This window comes from Monodelphis domestica, chromosome 3, assembly GCF_027887165.1.
Source record: "Monodelphis domestica isolate mMonDom1 chromosome 3, mMonDom1.pri, whole genome shotgun sequence".
NCBI classification, from domain to species: domain Eukaryota; kingdom Metazoa; phylum Chordata; class Mammalia; order Didelphimorphia; family Didelphidae; genus Monodelphis; species Monodelphis domestica.
In genome coordinates this window covers 404,717,965-404,740,700 of record NC_077229.1, presented here as the reverse complement: position 1 = coordinate 404,740,700, position 22,736 = coordinate 404,717,965, and the positions used below count along the sequence as shown (strand labels likewise).

The 22,736-nt window shown below is 39.0% G+C and overlaps 1 long non-coding RNA gene across 1 annotated transcript; it reads right to left on the bottom strand.

The window, feature by feature from the left end:
- Nucleotides 1-6,815: 6,815 nt before the first annotated feature.
- On the bottom strand, nt 6,816-21,908 carry LOC103102822 (uncharacterized). The gene is made up of 3 exons (XR_464001.3): nt 21,758-21,908; nt 21,045-21,147; nt 6,816-7,194 (listed from the first exon to the last, which is right to left on the bottom strand). It is a non-coding gene; the product is annotated as an uncharacterized LOC103102822 (long non-coding RNA).
- Nucleotides 21,909-22,736: the final 828 nt, after the last annotated feature.

Below are 22,736 nucleotides of genomic sequence, written 5' to 3'. Positions count from 1 at the left end.
GGGCACGACAAGCCCTCCATACCAGAGATACTACCCCTCCCTGAGCACCCCATACACCCCATTTAGGCTAATATTCTACTTAAAATTCATTTATTCTTTCATCTATATAGCAAAAAGGTTGTTCAAAGCATTGTATTAGATTCTGAGAGTAGTTGCAAAGGTTAGCTAAGATATTGTCCCTGTTCTCCAAATGCATATGTTCTTCAATGTGAATTAAAAACCCAACATTATCACACTCACCATTGCAGATAATCACATTGGAGAGTCCCAAATCAAACTTCTTTAGGCCATCCAATAGAGAAATTATTATCAACCAGGGAAATCAGAGAAGCCTTCCTGGAGACATTTGATACAGGTTTTATGGGTTGGTTGAGAATTCAACAGATAAGAGCACAGGTGAACCAACAAGAAGATAGTAGTACACTTAGGAGACAAACAATAGATTAATTGAGCTGAATTATAGAATATATGAAGGTTATGTGAATTAAAAGTCCATGAAAAAGCTATAAAATTAAGAATTTGCCATATTGGGCAGTTAATGAAATTTCATTTTACATGGTAATGAGGAGCCAGTGAAGATGTTTGAGCAGAATAATGAAACTGCTCTCCTGCTCACAACTATCAAAATCATATCCATCTTTTAAGGTGGAGAGTTTATACCTTCATGAAACCTTCCCTTACCATGTCAGTCCATCAATTTCACTATCCTCCCTTTTCCTATTCTAATTTCTCTCTTCCTAGAAGAGAGAAAACTCAGGAAACATATCTATCATAGGGACTAATTCTTTTCCACCACCATTACAGTTACTGTGGCCAATTAAGAGTAGGTAATTATGGAAGCAGCTGGGTAGCTCAGTGGATTGAGAGCTTAGCCTAGAGACTGTAGGTCCTGCGTTCAAATCTTGTCTCAGATACTTCCTAGCTGTGGGATCCTGGGCAAATCACTTAACCCCCATTGTCTAGCCCTTACTGCCTTTCTATCTTGGAACCAATACACAGTATTGATTCTAAGATGGAAGGTAAAGGTTATAAAAAAAAATATCCCTATGTTGTTCTGTCCTTTCCCCCACCCCCATGAGACTGAAGTTTACTTATCCTGGCTCTCTACTCCTTAAACTCTTTTCCTCATGAGGTGAAAAGACAGAGAGACTCAAATGGCTCTCTTGGGTCCTTCCCTTGAAAAAAATATCAAGCCTTGCCCACAGAAGGAGAAGGGGTTTAGCCATCACCAGGAGGGGCACCTAGCATCTCTACCTGTCCCCAAATATCTACCTCATGAATCTGTCAGAATGAAGCCATCTCCTCCACTTTGAGCTAAAATTTCTTCCTTTAGAGTCAGGGCTTAAATAATAGCAATGAAAACAAGCCAGGAATGTGATAGCCTGTAAAAATGTGCATGTCTCTGGTATGCTCAGTGGGGTGGGGTGGAGGGTCAACTCTTACCTTAACCAGGTTCCACCAGCACTTCACTCAGAATCATGGATCTCAGATTAGTTACTTTTCACCCTAAAAGATCCAGAGAATTTGAGGACTAGGGAGAGGGGACAAGAAGGCTTCAGAGGTTCAAAGGACCTATTGGTGGTGCCATCTGGGGTAGGGAACTGGTGAACCCAATGCTCTGCTCTGAAAGGAGGAGTACCTAAAGACAAAACTGGCAGATTCTTATTTTGGCTCAATTCTGTGACTGTGCTGGGGAATCTTTGAGGAGAGGCAGAGGTTCCCAGTTGCCACTCTGAAAATTCTAAGACTGTGAGTTCTAATCCCAACTATTCTTATTAGGTTCTCTCAGCCCAGTTACCCTATTTTCCTGGGTGATTATTATGGGGAAAATTATGAATTGTGGTCTAAGAGAGGATGTCTGGGGAATAAACCAAGAGAGTGTAGTATAATTCTGTGGATCTGAGGCCAATATAGCTTTTATTCTCTTTAAGCCAATGGCTTTGCATCCTGGGAGCTCGGAGGATGAGCTTTATCATCCTTGAGGTCATCCTGCTTTCTGCGAGGCACTGCTTGGGGAAGGATCTGGCTGACCTTTTGTGCTACAGTTGCTGAAGCTAGCCTGTGAGTGTGCTTCACTGCCCCCTGGTGGTTACTTCTGAGAAGGGAACTCAGCATTTCTCAGCAGGAAGACTGACTTTATTCTTTTGAGGCTACAAGAAGGGGTTGGGGAGGGAGGGGTGGGGAGCGACAGAACATCTAGGCAGAAAAACCAGCTGCCTGCTGGGCCAGGAGGAAGAGCCCCTCCTTTCCTCTGAAAATGCTTTTTTCTGAAATCCCATTATTAGAGGGTTTTTTTTTTTACTTTTGCTTTTAGGATGAATAAATCTCGACAGTTATCTTGTGAGCCTAAGATTTATGCTAGATTGGGAGGGGATGGGGGATAAGGAGCCCTAGGAAATAGGAGATGACCACTGGATCTCTGCTCTCAAGGAGTTCACATTAAAATGTTTTTACACCCATCGTTCTAGAGATTGGGGGAATCCATAGTACACTGTGTTTAAAAAAAAAAAAAGATCCCACCCCTTTCCCATCTTTTTCCATCCTTCCATCTGCTAGTGCCTTTCTCCCTGAGATTACCTTCCATTTACTTTGTATACACCTTGTCGGTACCTACTGATTTACATAGTATCTCTTCCATTAGGATATGGACTCCTTGAGAGATGGGACTGGGTTTTTTGTTTTGTTTTTATCCTCAACACTTGGCAATATCTGAAACACAGTAAGGATTTAATCAATGTCTATCCCCTAACTGGAAAAAAAAAATGAAAAGAAGAACTATGTTTCCTTCCCTCTTGATGAGGGCCACATTTCCATTTTTCCCTCAGTGTGAATAATGGATTTGAGGGTGGGTTCCTATCAATACAGGAAAGGAGGAGAAAGGAATCCAACTTGAAGGCACTAACTAGCTAGGGAGGGAAATGCACTATAGATAAAAGCTTTGAGAGGCTGAAATAAATTTCTAAATGTAAAAGACTCCAAGGTTTTGCTAGTCTTGGGTAGAATTTCTTATTCCTGAGAGAGGCATGTATAAGGGTCTAAAACTTACCATCAGCACCTCTGGCATCCCATTGCCTCAGAGTTGTCCTTTCAAACCCAACCCTCCTGTTCCAATTGCCTCCCAACTCAATGGTATCCTTGATTGTCCAAGGTATCAGCATCAGGTTTATAGTAGTAGTCTCTCGGTAACCGAGGATGACGATTGTCTTTCTGCATTTTTGTGCACAAAGACACTTGTGCGTGAAGATTTAAGTGGAAAAGTCGATGCACAGAGACAGCCCCACTCTCCCCGCGTTGGAGGCCTGGGTCCAGTGGCACGAAAAGTCGTTATACCTGGAGACTTCCTCAGCTGCATTGGATGGCCGTGTTGTCTTTTGTGCTCCAACACGTCCTAAGCACTCCACAGTGCTCTGCTGCGTCGCCCTCTCAGCCGCTGAACCTTCTTATTGGTTTCTTCCGCCTGTTTGGCCAAAGCAGTCTTCACATGCTGGGTGAGCAAAGCCCTGGTTCACCAGGGGTCGATGACCCGATGGCTACCCTCACAAGGTTTGGCCAGCCTGTCGAAGCCATTGCCCCGGGTGTGGCCGCTGCCGCATGCTAGCAGCTACTGGGAGCATCAGGTTTACAGAGGGCTTTTACATATATTCTCTCATTTGATATTTATAACAGTTCTGGGAAATTAGGAGGGTAGTCATTTCCATTTTGCTGAGAAAACAGCACAGAGCTCTTAAGTTGCCCAAGGGTATGCATTTACAGTGGAGAAGGCAATGAAGGAAGGAAACAAGCATTTATTAAGTGACTTCTTCTGTGCCAGGCACTGTGCTAAATGATTTAACAAATATTATCTAATTTTAACCTGACAATGCTAGGGGGTAGGTGCTATTATTATTCCCAATATACAGTCAAGGAAACTGAGGCATAGGAAGGTTTAGTGACTTGCCCAGTCACAGAGCTAGCAAAAGCCTAATGTGAGATTTAAACTCCATCTTCCCTCTCTTCAGACTCAGTGCTCTATCCCCTGTTCCACCTACATGGGTCTACTGGTGCCAAGTACTGTGCTCTTTCCACTTTACAATAAAGATATATAAGGAGAGATAGTCTTCCCTTTACAAAAGAACTCTCTCCTTAACTAATTTCTTTCATTGACTCATCAAGGATTCACTGAGTTTATATTAGTTGAAAGGCACTGTGCTCAACTCTGAGTGGGAAATAATGATGTATAAAATAGACTATTGCCCTCAGTTATACCTATGATATAATACAAAGGGATTAGCTATTTACACAAATAATTATTGTGAAGTTTCAAATTAGAAGAGCTCCCTAAACTTTAGTGATTTCTTTTAATTCATTGATTTCCTCACTGAAGAAAGGCATACTGCAACAGTTTAAGATGAATAAGCGCCCCTGCATATGTACTAGTCATCAAAGATAAAGATAAACTCTCTTACATAAGTCAAGAAGAAAATTGGTTCAATTCACTGAAAGTCACATTTTTTGGTTATTATGTGAAGCCAGGTCCTCCAGGAAATCGCCATAGTATAGTAGGTAGGAGCAGAGATCACTATTTATTCTGAAATAAGTTATGCTCCACCCAACTGACTATTAAATAATTGTCTCTGGGTGGTCTGTCCTTTTTTATAGATCAAGAAACTGAGGACAAATTAACTAATAATGTGCTCAAAAAGTAAGGACTACAACTTAATATAATGCTTTGGGCTTGGTTGGCTAGTGTTCTTCCTTCTTCCTTTCCTTCCTTCCTTTCTTTTTTCTTCCTTTCCTTTCTTTTCTTTTCTTTTCTTTTCTTCCTTCCTTCCTTCCTCCCTTCCTTCCTCCCTTCCTCCCTTCCTCCCTTCCTTTCTCCCTTTCTTTCTTTCTTTCTTTCTTTCTTTCTTTCTTTCTTTCTTTCTTTCTTTCTTTCTTTCTTTCTTTCTTTCTTTCTTTCTTTCTCTTTCCTTCTTTCTTTCTTTCTTTCCTTCCTTCTTTCTTCTTTCTTTGTTCTTTCTTTCTTTCTCTCTTCCCTTCTCTTTTCTCTCCTGTTTCTCTCCTTCTCTCTCTTTTTTGCTTCTTTCCTTCTTCTTTCCCTTTTCCCCTTCTTTCTTCCTTTCCCTTTACTTTCTGTCTTAGTACCAATCTAAGACAAAAGAGCAGCAAAAATCTAGGCAATGGAGGTTAAGCAACTTTCCCAGGGTCACACAGCTAGAAAGTATCTGAGGTCAAATTTTAACTCAGGACTTCCTGACTCCATGCCTGGCACCCTATTCCCTCTGCTACCTAGCTACCCAGCCAGTGTTCCCTCCCTAATGTTAATGCCACACTGAATGCCAAGACTGTAACTAGGCAATCTTTAATATTGAGCAAGTTTATTTGAGAGAAGATGGGCAGGCAGAGGAGAAAAAAAGGATAGCAGTGGGAGGACAGGTCAGTCATAGGTGTGATAGTTACAGGAAGGGGGTGACCCATCTGCTGGCAAGAAGTTACAAGAGACCTCAAGAAGAGAAGGGTGTCATGACAACAGAATCCTAGCTGACATAGGTATGTTGTTACCAGTTATTTAACTTGGTAAAGGGGGATAATGAAGTAAGATACAATCATAGTAGTCAAGGTAGTCCCACACCAGGGTCTTGCAGAAATGCCTTTGGTATGCCATGACAGTTCTAGCCTTGCTGGATATACACAGAAGCTGGGAGATTCATGTTTTATAACTCAATCCCTTTCCATTTAAGTTTCCCTCATCTTTGGCCTCTTGATCTCTTTCCTTCCTGGGGCCACTGAGACCAGGACGCTGACTCTAGGTATTTTAAGATTCCCATAATGAAATATAGGGAAAAGTGTATTTGGCCCTGAATCAGGAGTTTGGGGTATGATTCCTGCATCTGCCATTCAGACAGTGGCTTAATCTCTCTTATATTCATTTTCTTCATCTGTAAAAGGAAAGGGTTAGACTCTAAGATCTCTTCCAGCTCTAGAGATAGGATAATATGCTTCCCAAAGGGTATCTATCTCCATCCCTCTCCAGTACAATCAGGCCCTGGTTCCATACTGTAAAGATGCCGGTTATCAGTGTTAGTTTGTAATCAGAATCTATTTTAAATAAGGGGAGCCTACAGTATATATGAATATGCTAATCAGCTCATCTTAATAGTTCTCATTTGTATTAATGCAAATTAGGCAGCTGCATTTCCCACCAAATATTTTCCTTGATATTTACTGATGAAATCAAAGTCCCTATAATAAGTTCTAATATTTAATCTTAAAGCTCTAAAGAAGGTGCTTTACTTGAGCATAATCTAATTTTGATGAACAAAATTGCATCTAAAAGCAATATAAAGTTACAATTTGTTCCATGTCAAATAATAAAAATGGCCTTTAAATTTTACATGGTTGTGACCTTTGCTTTTTAGTTTCAATTAAACTTCCCTCAGAGCAGAGGATGGAATGTGGTTTACAAATGCTCAGTCCTATGGTGAGGTAGCCACCCCGCCAGGCCTTTTACTTTCTGTCCATTCAGATATATAACCTTCTTTCCATTAAATACATTGCAGGGTACTTCACCAATAAGAATAAGAATACTAGAATAAACTATGCATAGTTTGAAAGTCCTCTAAGCCTTTTTTTTTATGTCTGTTTGGGGCAGCCGGGTGACTCAGAGGATTGAGAGTCAGGCACAGAGTCTGGAGGTCCAGGGTTTACATCTCACCTCAGATATTTCCTAACTGCTTGACCCCCATTGCCTAGCCCTTAGCACTCGTCTTCCTTGGCACCAATAAACAGTATTGATCATAGGATGGAAGGTAAGAAAAAACTCCAATGGATAGCTTTTTCCTTTTGGCCATTTATTCCTTGGTCACTGTTCAATAAGCCTAGTTGACCCAGTCTTCTCCCCATTACTACTTTCCCCTCATTATAATGAAGAAAAACAATTAAGCAGAATAAACTGTAATATGAGCAACAACAATCCATTCTTGCAGCCCACCACCTCTCTGTGGAGAAAAGGAAAGTATGTGGCATACTCCATCTCCTGGAACCAAGACCCTAATCTTCAAAGCAAATTCCAAGGTAACCTCTTGCCACTTGTTCCCCAGACAGAGAGAAAGTGCCCAATTGGCAAGAAAAGGGGAATCATGTTTCTTGACTCTTCAGGCAGAAATTTCTCCAACTACCTCTGGATACTTGCTTTGATATTCATTTGTAGATCACCTAAGAGTCAAAAGTAGAAAAATAAGTCAGTTTGGGGGAGCAATCACATTTACTGTTGAAGGAAAAGGAGTTGAGGTCTCTAAAACTGTTGAATGATTAGCTCATTTTTCCTTCTATTGACTTTCCTAGCACAGTGCCTGGCACATAGCACATAGTAGGTACTTAATATATATCTACTGATTTTTATTGGACCACCTGGTCAACTCAATCCAATCTTCAATATCTTTTGCCAGGCCAAATCAACTAGCTCAGAAAGTGAGGTGAGGAAAAAATCATCCAGTTTGGTTATTTAGAGTAACAAAGGAAAAATATTCCTAAACATTTGACTTAATTTAATATTTTATTGACTGAAAAATTAACTGTTAACTTCAATGGGCAGAGAAAAAGTAGTTTGAGGAATTTAATATAGCATTAATAGGAAAAAAGAACAAGCAGTATATGAATAAATGCATGAATGAATGAAAAAGCATTTATTAAATATTTATACTCTGCCAAGCAGTGGGGGGATATAAACATAAAAAAATAAAAATAATCCTTGTCTTCAAAGAGCTTATATTCTATATGGGGCTGAGAACAATTAGGCCAGTGGAGTATATTTTGACTGGGAAGCTTAGAAGGACAGTAAGTGGAATCATAAGAGAAATAATTTAGTATACCTTTCTGGTTGTAATGTGACAATATTAATTTGATTATTGTTCTAGAACTGAAAAAAATTGTTTTGTTTAAAGGAGGGGGTAGAATGCTAAAGAGATGTCCAAAGAATAAAATTAAGTTTGGTTAGGGGAGCCTGTGGATCTAGTGAGTCATCTAAGGCACCCACTAAAAAAGAAAGTATGGATTCAAGGTGTGTAAAAAGATATCATTATTTAAACTGCAAAGTTTAAATTCCTTTTTAGAAGAATTTTAGGTTAAAAAACATGCTACCTCTCTGAATCCAGAAACTGAACTGTTGGAGAAGCCACCATGAAGAAGCCTCCAGACCACAAGCTGCACAAAAATGAACTTTCGGTGTAGTTGATTGAACATTTATTTGTATGTATACTTTCATGCCAAAGGGGACTGCCCCCTAACTGGCTTTCTGTCAATGTGTCCAGCAATTATTGGTTTTGTTCTTTTTTTCTCTTATCCTCACAGTATTGTAATCTTTTAAGTTGATTATGTTTTTATGATCCTTTTGGGGAAAAATTATTTTTTTCCAAAAATGATCACACGGAGAAATGTAAAAAATGGATTTGAACTCTGGACTTCAATCCCCACAAGCCCTTGCTCCACTTCCCCAAAATGCTTTGTAATCTCACTGAATTCTCAGGTGGGCTAAAATGGAGAAGGGATTTAACCTGATTGCAAAGGCTTTTGTGGTCTTTTGGACTTCCGTTTTGGAGCAGAGGTAGCTCTTTTCATAATGTAGGTGAGGTGTCTAAACCAGAGGCCTAGACACATGTTTTCTTATCCTGTATTTTCTTTAATCCTTAATCTTTAATAAATCTCATAAAAAAATATAATACTCCTTGCAGAGAGAAACTAATTTCTACCTGCCTCTCTCCCCTAAATTTTAACTGTTACAGGTGAGAATTTCCAGAGTAAAAATGTTAAATCCTCCTGGGATGGTCCCTGATTTGAATGGGAAAGGGATTGGAGGATTGTGACCCTGAAGAATGAATTGAAGGATGACTTGGCTAGAGTCAAGACTTTTGGGGCCAGCTACTTGAATGACTATAAATTATACTCTTTCATTCAAATTATGTGTGCCAATTCCCCAAATTGTATGTTTGGATATTGTGGCAGTAAATTTTTTGTACCTCTCACTGCATTTATTCATCTTGTTGCAATGATGGTGGGTGATACTGACTGGGGGTGGCCAAGACTACCTCATGTATGCTCCTACCTCTGTGGTAGCCGTAGCCATAGTCCTTGCTGATCTAGCCTTTCCTTTCTCTTTCTTGGTGGCACCACCTTGCAGAGAAAGAAAAAAGAAAGAAAGAAAGAAAGAAAGAAAGAAAGAAAGAAAGAAAGAAAGAAAGAAAGAAAGAAAGAAAGAAAGAAAGAAAGAAAGAAAGAAAGAAAGAAAGAAAGAAAGAAAGAAAGAAAGAAAGAAAGAAAGAAAGAAAGAAAGAAAGAAAGAAAGAAAGAAAGAAAGAAAGAAAGAAAGAAAGAAAGAAAGAAAGAAAGAAAGAAAGAAAGAAAGGAAGAAAGAAAGGAAGAAAGAAAGAAAGAAAGAAAGAGGAAGGAAGGAAGGAAGGAAGGGAGGGAGGGAGGGAGGGAGGAAGGGAGGAAGGGAGGAAGGGAGGAAGGGAGAAAGGGAGGAAGAAACAACCAAAAAAAAAACAATGAAAGAAAGGAAGTAAGGAAGGAAAGAAAGAAAGAAGGAAGAAACAAAAGACAGTCAAAAAATCAAAGAAAGAAAGAAAGAAAAAAGAAATACACACACAAACATGCACATATTTGTGTGTGTTTGTTGAGGGGATAGGACTCATCCAGAATCTGAGTGCTTTGCTACCGAAAATAAAAAGACTCATCTAATTGAAAATTTGTGTTCGAGGTTTCACATTAGCTCTTTCTGCTCTTGGTAGGGCAGGGTGCAATAGGAAAGTGGGGATAAACAGAGTCTTCCTGATCTAGCTGTGACTGTTTTGTGTGGAGGAGGTAAGAAGCGTTTCATTTTGACTTCATGTCCTTCTAAATTGATTCTTGTAATTTCTTATCAGTAAAGTTTGTTTTAATTGAATTTTATGATCCACAAGTACCTCATTGCATCTTAATCCTCTATCCTGAATTACTGGACCAGTCTACCTTAGGCCTGGCCTATAATAGTCATAGTGGCAGAAGCTGTAGTGTGATTAGCCTCTAGGTGTTTTCTAATGAGTCTACAAGAACAGGAGAAAAATAAAATATAATGAGCTTATATTTTTTGTCTGAGCAACATCCAACATCTAGAAGAAAGTGCTCCCCTGCCCCCATCAGAATGCCATTTGTTTGGTCAACCCTCCCTTCAAACTGGATAGACAAACAGAGCATTTATTGGCCCATGGAACTAAGCTCTAGGGATACCAATACATGCAAACCAGACAGGTCCTGCCTAACCTCAGAGAGGTTTTTGCTGCATTGTGGAAATATAAAGGAAAACAAAGATAGGAAGACTATTAGCTTGGAAGACAGGGGTGGTAAAGAGATGGCCAAAGAACAAAGAAGTTGTGATAGAGAGACCTAGCCCTGGCAAGATAAGTCAAAAGCACCCCTATCAGAGGAGGAGGATGTAGGGACTGTTCAATAATCTGATAGGAGGGAGATGGTTGGAAAGTAGGGCCATGATGACAAGGCAGTTGGGAAGACATCCAGCTATTTTAAAAGGTCTATATTTCTTATTGAACTTGTCTGTTTTCATTCCACATTACTTGGCATTCTACAGTTGTGACACTGGTCTAAGGGATTCCTAAGCATTGCAATATGCCCACCAACATATAAACGAATTATTTATTTGTTAAATGATATATATGTATTTATTTTTATGCCTATGTCTCTGCATATTTATGCCTATATGAATGCTGTTTTATGTATTTATGTTTGTGGATGTGTGTTTACATTTAGACATATGCATGCATACATTTATAAATCATCACAGTATGGGAAATAAAAGCAGGGAACACAGGCTGAGAGAAACTAAATCTCTATGGGACTCAGTTTCCTCACCATTAAGATCTAGGTCAACTTTAAAACCCCTTCTAGCCCTGAAATTCTCTATGTATGTCTCTGTTTTTGTGTCTCTCTTTCTCTCCCTGTCTCTCTCTGTTTTTATCTCCATGTTTCTCTCTCTCTGGCTTTCTTTTTCTCTGTCTGTGTCTGTATCTCTCTCTTTCTCCATATATTTCTTCTTACATCAGTCTATGGGCTCCTGGGCATGGGTAGCTGCTCTGGTCATCTCACCCTAGATATTATTTCTAGTCCACATCTTTTAGTAATTTTCCTAGAGTAGGAAGGCAGTGTTTTCTGTGTTTCTTTATCTTTCTTTGTCTCTGCCTGTATCTCTGTCACTCTCCTTTTCTCCATATATTTCTACATGGATCAATCGATGGGCTCTTGGGCATGGGTAGCTGCTCTGGTCATCTTACCCTCTATACAGTTTCTTGTCTACATCTTTCCGTAACTTTCCTAGAGACTGAAGGCAGTATTCTGTAGTAACTGAGACTGGAGTCAGAAGATCTGAATTTGAAGCCCAACTTACCCACTTACTAGCAATGTGAATCCCTAACCTTTAGAAGTCTCAATTTCCCCACATGGAAAATAATTTGTGTTACTAGTACATACTCTAATTTTCAAATAAGGAAAGATAGTGAAGTGTGCAGACTTGGACAGTAAACTTGACTTTGATCCTGGTGAGAAGGCAGAGTCTATCATGTAAAAGTCTAGAACATGTCATTAAAAGTATATATAATCAACATCTACAAAAGGAAGCAGTGAGTGCCAAGAACAGAACTTACCAGACTGATCTCATTTCCCTTTTTTACCTAGTAACCAGGGTTAGTAGACTGGAATATCAGGGAAATGCTGTTGGAAGAGTTTACCTAGACGAGTTTAATAAAGTACTTGGTGAACCGTCAGTGAGAGAGCATAGCAGAATAGTTAGAATGATGGATTTGGACATAAGAAAACATGTGTTCAAATCTTGCCTCTAATACTAGAAGAAATATATCACTTAACTTGTCAGAAAATTGCCTAAGATAATGCATGAGTTGATAATATAATATACAAATTGAGAAATCTCCTCTTTCTTCCCCCCTCTTTTTTTCTTCTTCTCTTTCTCCCTTTCCATTCCTCTCTCAGTCCTTTCTTTCCTCCTTCCCTTTATATTTCTATGCATGGATTTGGTAGAGGGTGTTGCCATTCCCACCAAATCATAGCTCCTTGATATACAGATTAGATTAGAGAATGTTCCTAGCTAGAGTATGCCTTGATTTAAACAAAACATTTAACAATCTTTTGTGTTCTCCTTTTGAAAAATTCATAGAAGCTAAATAATTCTAGTAATGCATAGATTCAGAATGAGGTGAATGAACATCTACAAGGTGATACTCAATAATTTGATGCCAATTTGGAAAGAGTTCTTTAGAGGAATGCCTCGGGGATTAGTCTTTGGCCTAGCATTATCTAACAATTTTAGTAGTAATTTGGCTAAAAATATAGATGTTATGCTTAACTGATTTGCAGTGTGGTACTTGAGAAAGAGTGTTGAACTGGGAGTCAAATGAACTAGATTTAATCTCAGTTCTGCCACTTATTGAATGTATGATTGAGTAAGTCACAACTCAGTTTCCTCAGCAATAAAATGAAATTGTTGGACCAGATTTCCCTTCTAGCTCTAAATCTATGATGATGATGAAAGAAATCATATGATAATATGATGATGGTGATGATGATAATGATGATGATGGTAGCTAGCATTTATATCATTCTTTAAGGTTTAAATTTTTTTGTCTTTTTTGAGACTCACAATAACCATAAAAGGCAGATATAGTTATTATTCCCATTTTATACATGAGGAAATTGAGGCACCTGAGACGTTGATTAAGTGACTTTCCCAGGGTCATACAGCTTAGTAAGTATTTGAGGAAGGATTTGAACTCAAGCTTTCCAACTTCAATCAGGAATTAGGTTCTGTCAAAAGATGGCACAAAGCCAAGAAGGATAGCTAACACAATGGATAACAGATTGAAGATTCCAAAAGATCTTCACAAGCTAAACCACTGGACCAAATATAAGATGATATATAATGAGATGAATATGAAGTTCTTCATTTGGATTCTAAAAATTATTTTCAAAAGTACAAGTTGGAAAAAGAATAGCCAATCAGAAATTTCTTTAAAAGGGATGCAGAAGTTTTTTGAACTGCAAATTCAATATGAATCAGCTGTGTGATAGAGCAGCCAATAAAATTAATGTCATCTTAGGCTATATTGACTTAGAGTTCCCAGGGCTAGAGAGGCCATGGTCGGCTTGCCCCGATGAAATAATTTTTAGAGTATCATTGTTAGATGGGGGTGTTGTATTTAAGAAAGGACTTCAGTAAGACGGAGACCACTCAGAGAAGAGTAATTAAGATGGTCAAGGGACTTAAGATCATTCCATATAAGTACAAAGTAAAATAATTTGGGGAAGAGAAGTCTTAGGAAGGACACAATAGTGATCTTCTAGTATCTGAAGTATTCTTATGTAGAAGAGAGTTTAGATTAGTTCTACTTGGCCCAGAGCAGAACTAGAAGCAATGAGTAAAAGTCAGAGAGTATTTTCTAAAAATTAGATGACCCAAGTCCAAATCCCACTTCTGCCACTTATTAACTGCATGTCTTGGGTAACTCATCCTCTCTGAGCTTCAGCATCCTCACCTGTATGATGATTAGAAGGTAACTGACAAGCCCTGAAGCCATCAGTGAGTTAGAGGAAAGGCTACACCAAGCATGTTAAAGACATCCCCCTGCAGAAAGAGAGCATTTAGAGCTTGTCTAGACATCAAAATAGCCAATGAAATCCTCTGCATCCCAGACCTTGACCAGTTTATCCTGACTTGCCACTAGACTTCAATGACTCTAGAAGAGACTTGGTGAAACTCTGCTTCACTTACATCTAATTAATAAACAAGTCAAGTCATCACACCATAATGTCTTTGGTCCTCTGAAAATGAAGAATTAACAATAAGAGGGTCTTAAAGTTCTTTTCCAATTCTAAATCTATGAGTCATGGGTTGATGGGGACATGATTGGGGATGTAGACTCTAAAGGATCACCCTAAAGCAAATATCAATAATACTGAAATAGGTTTTAATCACATGTAAAACCCAGTGGAATTGTTCATTGGCTATGGGAGGAGGGTGGGAGGAGGGGAAGGAAAGAACATAAATCATGTAACCATGGAAAATTATTTTAATTAATCAATTAAGTAAAATTTTAAAAATAAAATAAACCTATGAGTCAGCTCTCAAAAGAACTGAAGATCAAATGGGATCCTGATACCCATTCCTAAAATGAAATGATTCCCCAAGACTCTAACTTTAGCCCTTTTCTCCTCTCTCCAAACTCTCCCTCAGGGACATCATCTCTTTCCAGAGAAACAGCTAGGATCTCTGTGATGTCTAAATGATTAACTCAATATTTCTAGCCTTCATTTCTCTTCTGAGCGCTAGTGCCACAATTCCAATTGCCTCTGAGACATACCTGTTAATATCTCACTGGCATCTTAAACTCAACATGGCCCAAACTCTATTGATCATCTCCCCCCCCCAAAAAAAAAGCCGATCTCCTCCTGAATTTCCTATGTTTGTTAATGGTATCACAAGTATCTTAGTCAATCTAGTTCAAAATGTTGAAGTTATCTTCAGTGTTCCCACCCTACATTGACTTAATCCTGTAGATTTTGCCTATATAATTTTCTTTATTCAATTCCTTTTTCTATTCCTGTTACTTTGACCTTATTGTAGGCCTTCAGTATTTCTCTCCAGAGAGTCTACATAATAGAAGAGCTGCTAACTGGCCTTTCTTTTCTCAGGTTCTCTCCCCTGGAAGATTCATCTTCTTAATGCACATTTCTCCTACATACTAGCCTTCAATAGCTCCCCAAAACATATCAAATTAATTTACAGATACTCAAAGTAGTTCAGATGATGCCATATGGTGCCAATCTACATCCCTTTCTTTTCTCTCATCACTTATTTACTCAATGCATATTCCAGATGAACTGGCTTACTTGATCCCCCCCCCCCAGTTATTCATATATTCTCATTTCCAGGTCTTTAATTTCTACCTTCACTACATGTCAAATGATACATCTCTCATTAGTCTTTCCTAATACCTAAGCTGGAAGTAATCTTCCTTCTTCTGAATCCCTTTAGTATTTTGTATATCTCTTATGGCACTTACTATATTTTGCTTCGTACTATAATTAGTCATGCACTTGCCTTATTCCCTACAAGACTGTGGCGAGAATGATGACTTTCATGTAGTAGGTAGGCAATAAATATAGAGATGACAGAAGAAACCTAGGGATTATCTGGCCCAATTCTGTTATTTAAATATGAATAAACTGAGATTCAGATTGGTTAAGAACCTAATCCAAGGTCAAATAGGTAGTAAGTTTAGTAAGTGACAGATCTAGGGATTTGATTTCATGTCCCATAAGTTGAAATAAAGCATTTTTTCCAAAGCACCATAATAGCAAATTGAAGGATATATAATTGGAATGTTTTAAGTGTTTAGACTAAGCTCTTTCAGTGAACTAGAGACAGTACTAAGCACAGAAAAAGCTAATAGGTAACCACTGTCCAAACATAGAATGACCTAAATAATAAAAATAATTAACATTAACATGGTATTTCAAAGTTTTCAAACATCAAAGATGTTCCATCATTTGGTCCGCCCCATAATCCTGTGAGATATTATTATTCTCATAGCTGAGGCTAAGAGAAATTAAATATCTTCCTTAGGATCAAGCAGCTAGGGTCTGAACTCATTTCTTCCAAATTCCAAGGCTAAGACTTTATCCATTGTACCATCTGGCTATAATGTTAAGAGATAAGGGACTTTCTTCACTGGAAGTATCCACAGAGAGATTCTATAATCACTTGCTGGGATAGGATGATGCTTATTCATTAGAAAGGAGGTCCTACTATGGCATTGGAAGGTGAAAGAAGGTAGGACTAAATGGTCTTAAAGGTCCTTTGCAACTTTAACATTTGATGATTCCAGAAGTTGAATATGACTTCATCAATAAATCATTCAACTTATTTTTTAATAATTTGCCATGTTAACTCTCCTGTGGTAGTCCCTATAGAAGATTCCAAAGAAGCTTAAAATATAGTCTCTGTCTTTTAATAACTTTCAGTTTAATTGGAGTATGAATCTAAAAATTACATATCAATAAAAGAGATAATACAACAAAATGAGAGGTTTTGGAAACAAATGCATAAGAAATAGAGTTCAGCAGAGGAAGAGAACAGAGTGAATAATGGTGACCTTAATAGGAGGGACTTAAACTAGACTCAAGATGATGGCAAAAACTTGTCCTGAAATCCACTCGTTGCTAATTTCACTTTACAGAGGATGGTCACAGAATTACAGAATCAAGGAATTTGAGAGCTGGAGGGGTACCTCAGCATCCAACCCACACCCAAAAGAAATCTCCACTATGATGTAAGTCTCAAGTGATTGTCCAGCTGCTATTGGAAAAACTTCAAAGACAGGGAATTCCCCACCTCTCCTGGCAGCCCCTTCTTCTTTTGGACAGCTTCAATTGTTAGAAATGTTTTTCTTAGCATTAAGTCTAAATTTATCTCTTTGCAACTTTGCTGGGGGTTGAGGGGCTGGTTTATAGGTTTATAATTACTACTACTTTCCCTTCCAGCTCTTCCTCATACTCTGCCAATCCTAAAGCTTTCCTTAGCATTGAATAACCTATCAGAGTTGGGTCAGTCTTTGCCAAAACTGCATTTGGCCAAAAAAAAAAAGAATCTGTCTTCAGTTTCTCAGACCATTTCCTATCTCTAACTCTCCTCCTCCTAACTCTGCCTCTGTTCCAGACATCTAAGGTTCTCTTAATGCTCTAGGTCTCTCTTGTCTACACTTCCCATCCAGAGGGATTTGCTTTTTAAAAGAGGGACCTGCCAGTATCGAGGCTTAAGCTAAAAGTATGAATCATTAATATTAAAACTTCAGACACCAGTCACAGCCCAGTGCTGGAGACTGGATTGGGGATGGCGAGGGAAATGAAGGAGTGGACTTCTTGGGAGCCTTATGACCTTCCTTGTCAGAGGGACCCCAATCTACCTACAGATAGGGCTGGCCCTTTCTCAGAGTAAAATGGCTGGCTGGGGGCAGCAATAATTTTTGGTTCGTTTATTTTGAAAGAAAAGGGGTAATGCCATTTTTGTCAGTTAACTAACCCAACCATAAGCAAAGGGCAGCCAGCGGCTCTGATGGAAACAGGTCATTCTGGCAATTGTCAAGGGGGTTATTCTTAGCAGAAGCCAAACCCAGGCACTCAAATGGAAATGCTTATGTGTTGTGGGTTCACCCCCCCTTTATGAAAAAAAAAAAGGCAAGAGACTGTCAGCACAGTTCAGTATCTCCATTAGAATTCAGAGTATTCCACGGTAATTACAAAACAGCTGTAATGGAAAATTGGTAGTCAAACCCATTTTCCAGCGACTAGAACGGTGAATGGGCTCCATTATGTTCCTAATTCTCATTAACTTAATTTGCATAGGAAACAATGAAGGAATACATAATGAGGTACAGTGGGCTAGCAGCTCAGCCCTTGCCCAGCAGTGCCAGGTTCAGCCCGTAATTAGGAAGTGCCAGGCAAAGATGGGGTCTCTTGCCCCCATTTGCTGAGCTCCCCACTCAGCCTCCTAGTAGCTCCTGCTCCCAGGATCCACCAAGGGACCTGAAAGTAAGGGCCTTCACTGCTGCTCCTGGCCTCCCTGCCTCACCCCCACCTCCTTTCCCCTCCACACTGCACAGGAAAGCCTATTTTTTTCTCTTCTGTCCTCCCTGGTTCCCCACCTCCCCCCATTCCCCTTTTGGTAAGAAAGAAGAACTGGAGCAGAAGAAGGAAAAATTGTTCCATGTAAACAATGATTCCAATCTTTTGGTATGTTTTTGTTGTTTTTTGGTTTGTTTGTTTCTTCCTTCCTTTCCTCCAGATCGCATCTTAATTATGATTGTCCCCCATGAAAGTACAGAATCAGCAGCAGAGAGTGTGGGTGGAGAGAAAGGGGATGCAAGGCCTGGGGCCAGCGGAGCCAAGGCTTTCCCATAGGGATAGAGGACTCCTTTCCCCCAGAGTTGGGACAAAGAATAATGGAGGAGCTGGAGAGGGCCATGAGGTTGAGAGAGGACTCAAAGTCCTGATGGCTGAGTCAGAACAACCCAGAAGGTTTGCAGGTACTGGGTGCTGCTACTCTCTCCCCAGCACCACCATCAGCTGCAGCCTGGAAATGCCTTTGTCTTCTATAAAATCCATCCTCCTAAGAGACTCTTGGGATTCCAGGCAGAAGGGGCCTTCTGGGAGGCCAAACAAGTAACCACAAGCATGAAGAGGCATTGGGAAGGCTCCCTTGTCCCTCAACTTCTCTTCTGTTGGCTTTACTTTGTGTTGTGGTGCCTGAATTATCCCTGGCTAAACTATGAGTAAGTTTATGGGACACTTAAGGGATATTTTTCTTCAGGAAAAAGGGATAGAGAGTGTGAAGGGCTCTGAATGAGTTGGGGACAGAAAACAAATGGGTTTGCCAAAAGCAAATTTCACTTATGTGATAATAATGCTGCTGCTGCTGTTGGCAGTGAAGAAAAAGAAGAGGAGGAGGAAGAAGAGTATATAAAAGAAAAATAGTAGGAAAGCATTCTTGTCCCAGGGCTATTTCAAGATGAGATGAGAATGACACAACAATATCAATTATTATCTAAAGACAATATGACAGCAGATAAGAGAGCTGCACTTAAAGTTAGGGAATCTCGAGATCAAATCCCTCTTCTTCTATTTACTAGTTCTATGACCCAAGTCACTCAGCCTCCCTGTGTCTCTGTCAGCTGTCTAGGATTCACCTACCAAGTCAAAATGAAGAGATAGTTCCAAAAGAAATAAAACTGCAGATTGTTCTAGTATTCATGTCATAACTCACCATTGTATACTGTTTTGGGGCAACTAGGTGGAACTAGGTGGCACAGAGGATAGAGTGGCAGAGCTGGAGTCAGGAAGACCTGAATTTAAATATAGTCTGACATATTTACTAGCTGTGAGACCTTGGGCAAATCACTTAACCCTGTTTTCCTCAGTTTCCTCAAATATAAAATGAGTAGGAAAAGGAAATGGGCATACCACTCCAGTACCTTTTCCAAGAAATCCCTACATGGGATCAAAAAGAGTTGCATATGATCAACGTGACTCAACAACAACAACAACAAAATACTACTTTAATGTTTACAAAGCACTTTCCATCAATCACTGTAGGTAATGTGTTAAATAATATTACTGTCTACATTTTAAAAGAAAACTGAGGCTCTGATAGGTGAGATTATCTGCCTATGGTCATGCAATAGCTGAGTCAACATCTGAACCCAAAGTCTCTTAATTTAAAACTCAATGTTTTTTCTTTTATCTCTTAAAAAAAAATCCTTATCTTCTGTCTTAGAATGGATGCTCAGTATTCATCCCAATGCAGAAGAACAATAAGGGCTAGGCATTTAGAGTTAAGTGACTTGGCCAGAGTCACACAGCTAGGAAGTGTCTTGAACTCAAGTTTGAACCCAGGACCTCCCATCTGTAGGCCTGGATCTCTATCCACTAAGCTACCTAGATTCTTCCAATCCCCATGCTTTTTCCATTGCCTCAGGCATTTTTAGAATTTCTTTATTCTACACTGATTTTCTTTTCTCTAAACTGCATTCAGAGTCAATGTTGCACCTTTTAAGAGTTAATTTTTGTTTCTCTTTGTTTTCTTACTTACCATACTAACTTTTTTTAATTCTAATTTCTATTGGCTTTCTTACTTAAACTATAAGCTTCTGGAAGGCAGAGATTTATTCTTTTCTCTTATAGGCCATGCATGTAGTATAAGGCTGGAAGCAAGGAAGGGGGGGAAATCCTCCTGATATATTTATGAATGGTCTTATTTATTGATGGATTTATTACACTCAAGATTTTTCTAGTCCTGCTTCCAGCTTAGTCTTCTCTGAGGCAGAGCCAGGAACCATTCTGGAATCAATTTCAACCCAATGACTCTCTTGGCACATGTTGATCTCCACTGAAAGAGAAGAGCCATGTTTACAAGACATAAAGATAACTAGTAGACATGGCTCTTGGACCAGTTAGCTCTTTAGTGGCATGACCACAGAGCAACTACATATACAAAAACAAATGTAAAAGCATCCCATAATGAAGACTAGGGCAAACCAACCTGACCAAATTAAAATCCAGACACCAAGCTTCCTCAAATCAGGATATCTATTTTCTTGTTATCTATCCCTCAGAATGCCTTGCACTTTGTAGGTGCATAATAAATATTTGTTGGCTATGGAACTGACTTGCTTCCTAAAAACTTGGAATGAGGGAACAAATGGGAATAGTCTCTAAAACATGAAAAGAAGGGAATCCTATCCATATCTTAAAGCATGAGAATGGCAGGATTTAGGATGAATAAAAGCAATATCTTCTTCACACAGAAGGAATAAATACATAGATTTCATGCATAGGTTCCCAAGGAAACAGTAAAAAAAGTTATGGAGTTTCTGATATATGCTCAAGAGATATGAGGATACTGAACCTTTGCCTCCAAGTATCTTACTATCCAGACTTAAGTGACTTGCCCAAGATCATGTAGCAAGTAAAGTATCTGCAGTCATGTTTAAACTCAGGAAGATGAGTCTTTCTGACTCTAAGGCTAGTACTTTGTCCACTGCACAGTTTATCTTTTAGGTTATCCATATCCCTAAAGTACAAATTGTTCATCACTACATCCGAAATCTTTATCCAAATAACCTTCAAGATAAAGCCCAAATTCTTTTGCCAGACTTTCATGACTCTCTGTAATCTCACCCAAGCCTGCTTTTCCAGGCTTCTTTCCAAGCAAGAATATAATTCCTACATTTAAGGAAACTTTTTCATGGAGCATCTTTCATTCACAGGACTCCCCAGCATCACCAAAGCAGTGTCAGACAATATGTCAACTTAAATCCTAGATTGGTGTGTCACTCCCCACACTCATCACCACTTCTCTTTGGCTAAATCAATTACAATTACATAACAAGAAAAAGAAACCCACTTGTAGCTTGCTTTTTCTACCCAGACAGCCCTACTGAGCACTCAGGTACCTGTAGTGTGGCATGCTCCCAGGAAAGTGCCTCCTGTGTTCATTTCTGGGAGCCAGAATCACTCCACACGACTCCTCCAAATGCTCCACTTTTAGATTCTGGGCTTTGAAACCAAATAAAAATTGATATGTGTGTAATCACATTTGTTTAATTAAAGTAACACATCTGTGCAGTAAATATTCCAGTGCGTGATGGTCAATACCAGAATCCTCTGCATGTACAGTAATAATTGGCTAATGTAATTAAATGCATGTCAGATTTTTAAAAGAAAATATAATGAGATTTCATCATTTTATATGTACAGGTAATTAGTTCTTAGGAATGTGAGTAAAAGCAAATTATCTACAGATTTGAACTATCAGCAGATAATTCAAATGACCTAGTTTGAGCAAGAAAATGGTCTCTAAAACCTACAGAAATTCAAACCAAAACAAATGTTTCCTATGATTAAATCTGAAAGCTATTTTAAGAAATGAGTACGTATAATTTTACTAAATATATTTTTCATCCTACTTTTTTTTCCTTTCAGATGAATTGAGCTGTAGTGAAGGTTGCTGGATGGGAATGAAAAAGCTCTGTTCTCATAGCTCATTGCTACCTTCTCTGGCTATCTTCTCTCCCCTTCTAGTCCCTCCAGTGTTTACTCCCTAGGGTCCTCACCAAGGACCTAGATCTCCTTTATCTCTGGCATTCAATTTGACATAAATTCCTACCGGTTCAGGAGCTTCTTTCTAATCATGCCCCTGGCTTCCTCACTGGTCCAACGTCATGCCTGGATTGTTATAATAAGCTCCTAGCTGGTTTCTCAGCTTCCAGTCTCCCTCCAACTTCAAACCTTCTTAGATCAAATTGGCAGAATCATTTTGATCATGCTGGTCTCTAGCTCAGAAGCTTATTGTGACCTCATGACAAACAGAGGGAACAATCATTGGTTTCCAGAGTCTTTATCTAAAGCGCCTGAAAATTCCAATAATTCAATATCCCACTTCCCTCATTTCTTAGGATAAAAAAGCCCTGGTTCTGATCCTCAGGGTTATTTTTTCCATCGAAGCTTTGCCAACATGCTAGATGTTCCTTGCCACATCTTCGTTAAACACTCCCTTGAAGCTTGAGTATCTTTTAATCACCTTTATATAAAACATCTTTTCTCATCTTCTTGATCAAAAACCATCCCTCTTCTTCCTCTACAATGTTTAACACACACCCCTTCCTAATTTTTATCATATATCAATTAAACACACAGAGATATTGAATGTCTGCTTATCTTCAGGTCATATGTAGGACATATAGAACATAGGAGAAGACCCAGTACCTTCTCTCAAGAAACTGATAGTATAACTGAGGAAATGACTCACTCATGGGATATTTAAAGAACAATTCAAAAAGTATGTGATAATTTACCCAGGAATGATTCAGTCACAATTGATACTAAATGGTTTTAAAGGGGAAAGTCTGGAAAGACGTCTTTTGGGAAGGTAAAGGTCATATCTTGAAAGTATGGATAATGTTTTAGTAATAGGGGATGTGATGAAGAAGGTGGAATGTCAAAAGCAAAAGACTTGGAAGCAGGAAAGGCTTGTGAGATGGAGACTGGCCTAACTAGACTGACAGGAACAGATCTATCTATCTATCATCTAACTATCTATCAATATGTCTGTCTATCCATCTATCTATCATCTATCTATCCATCTA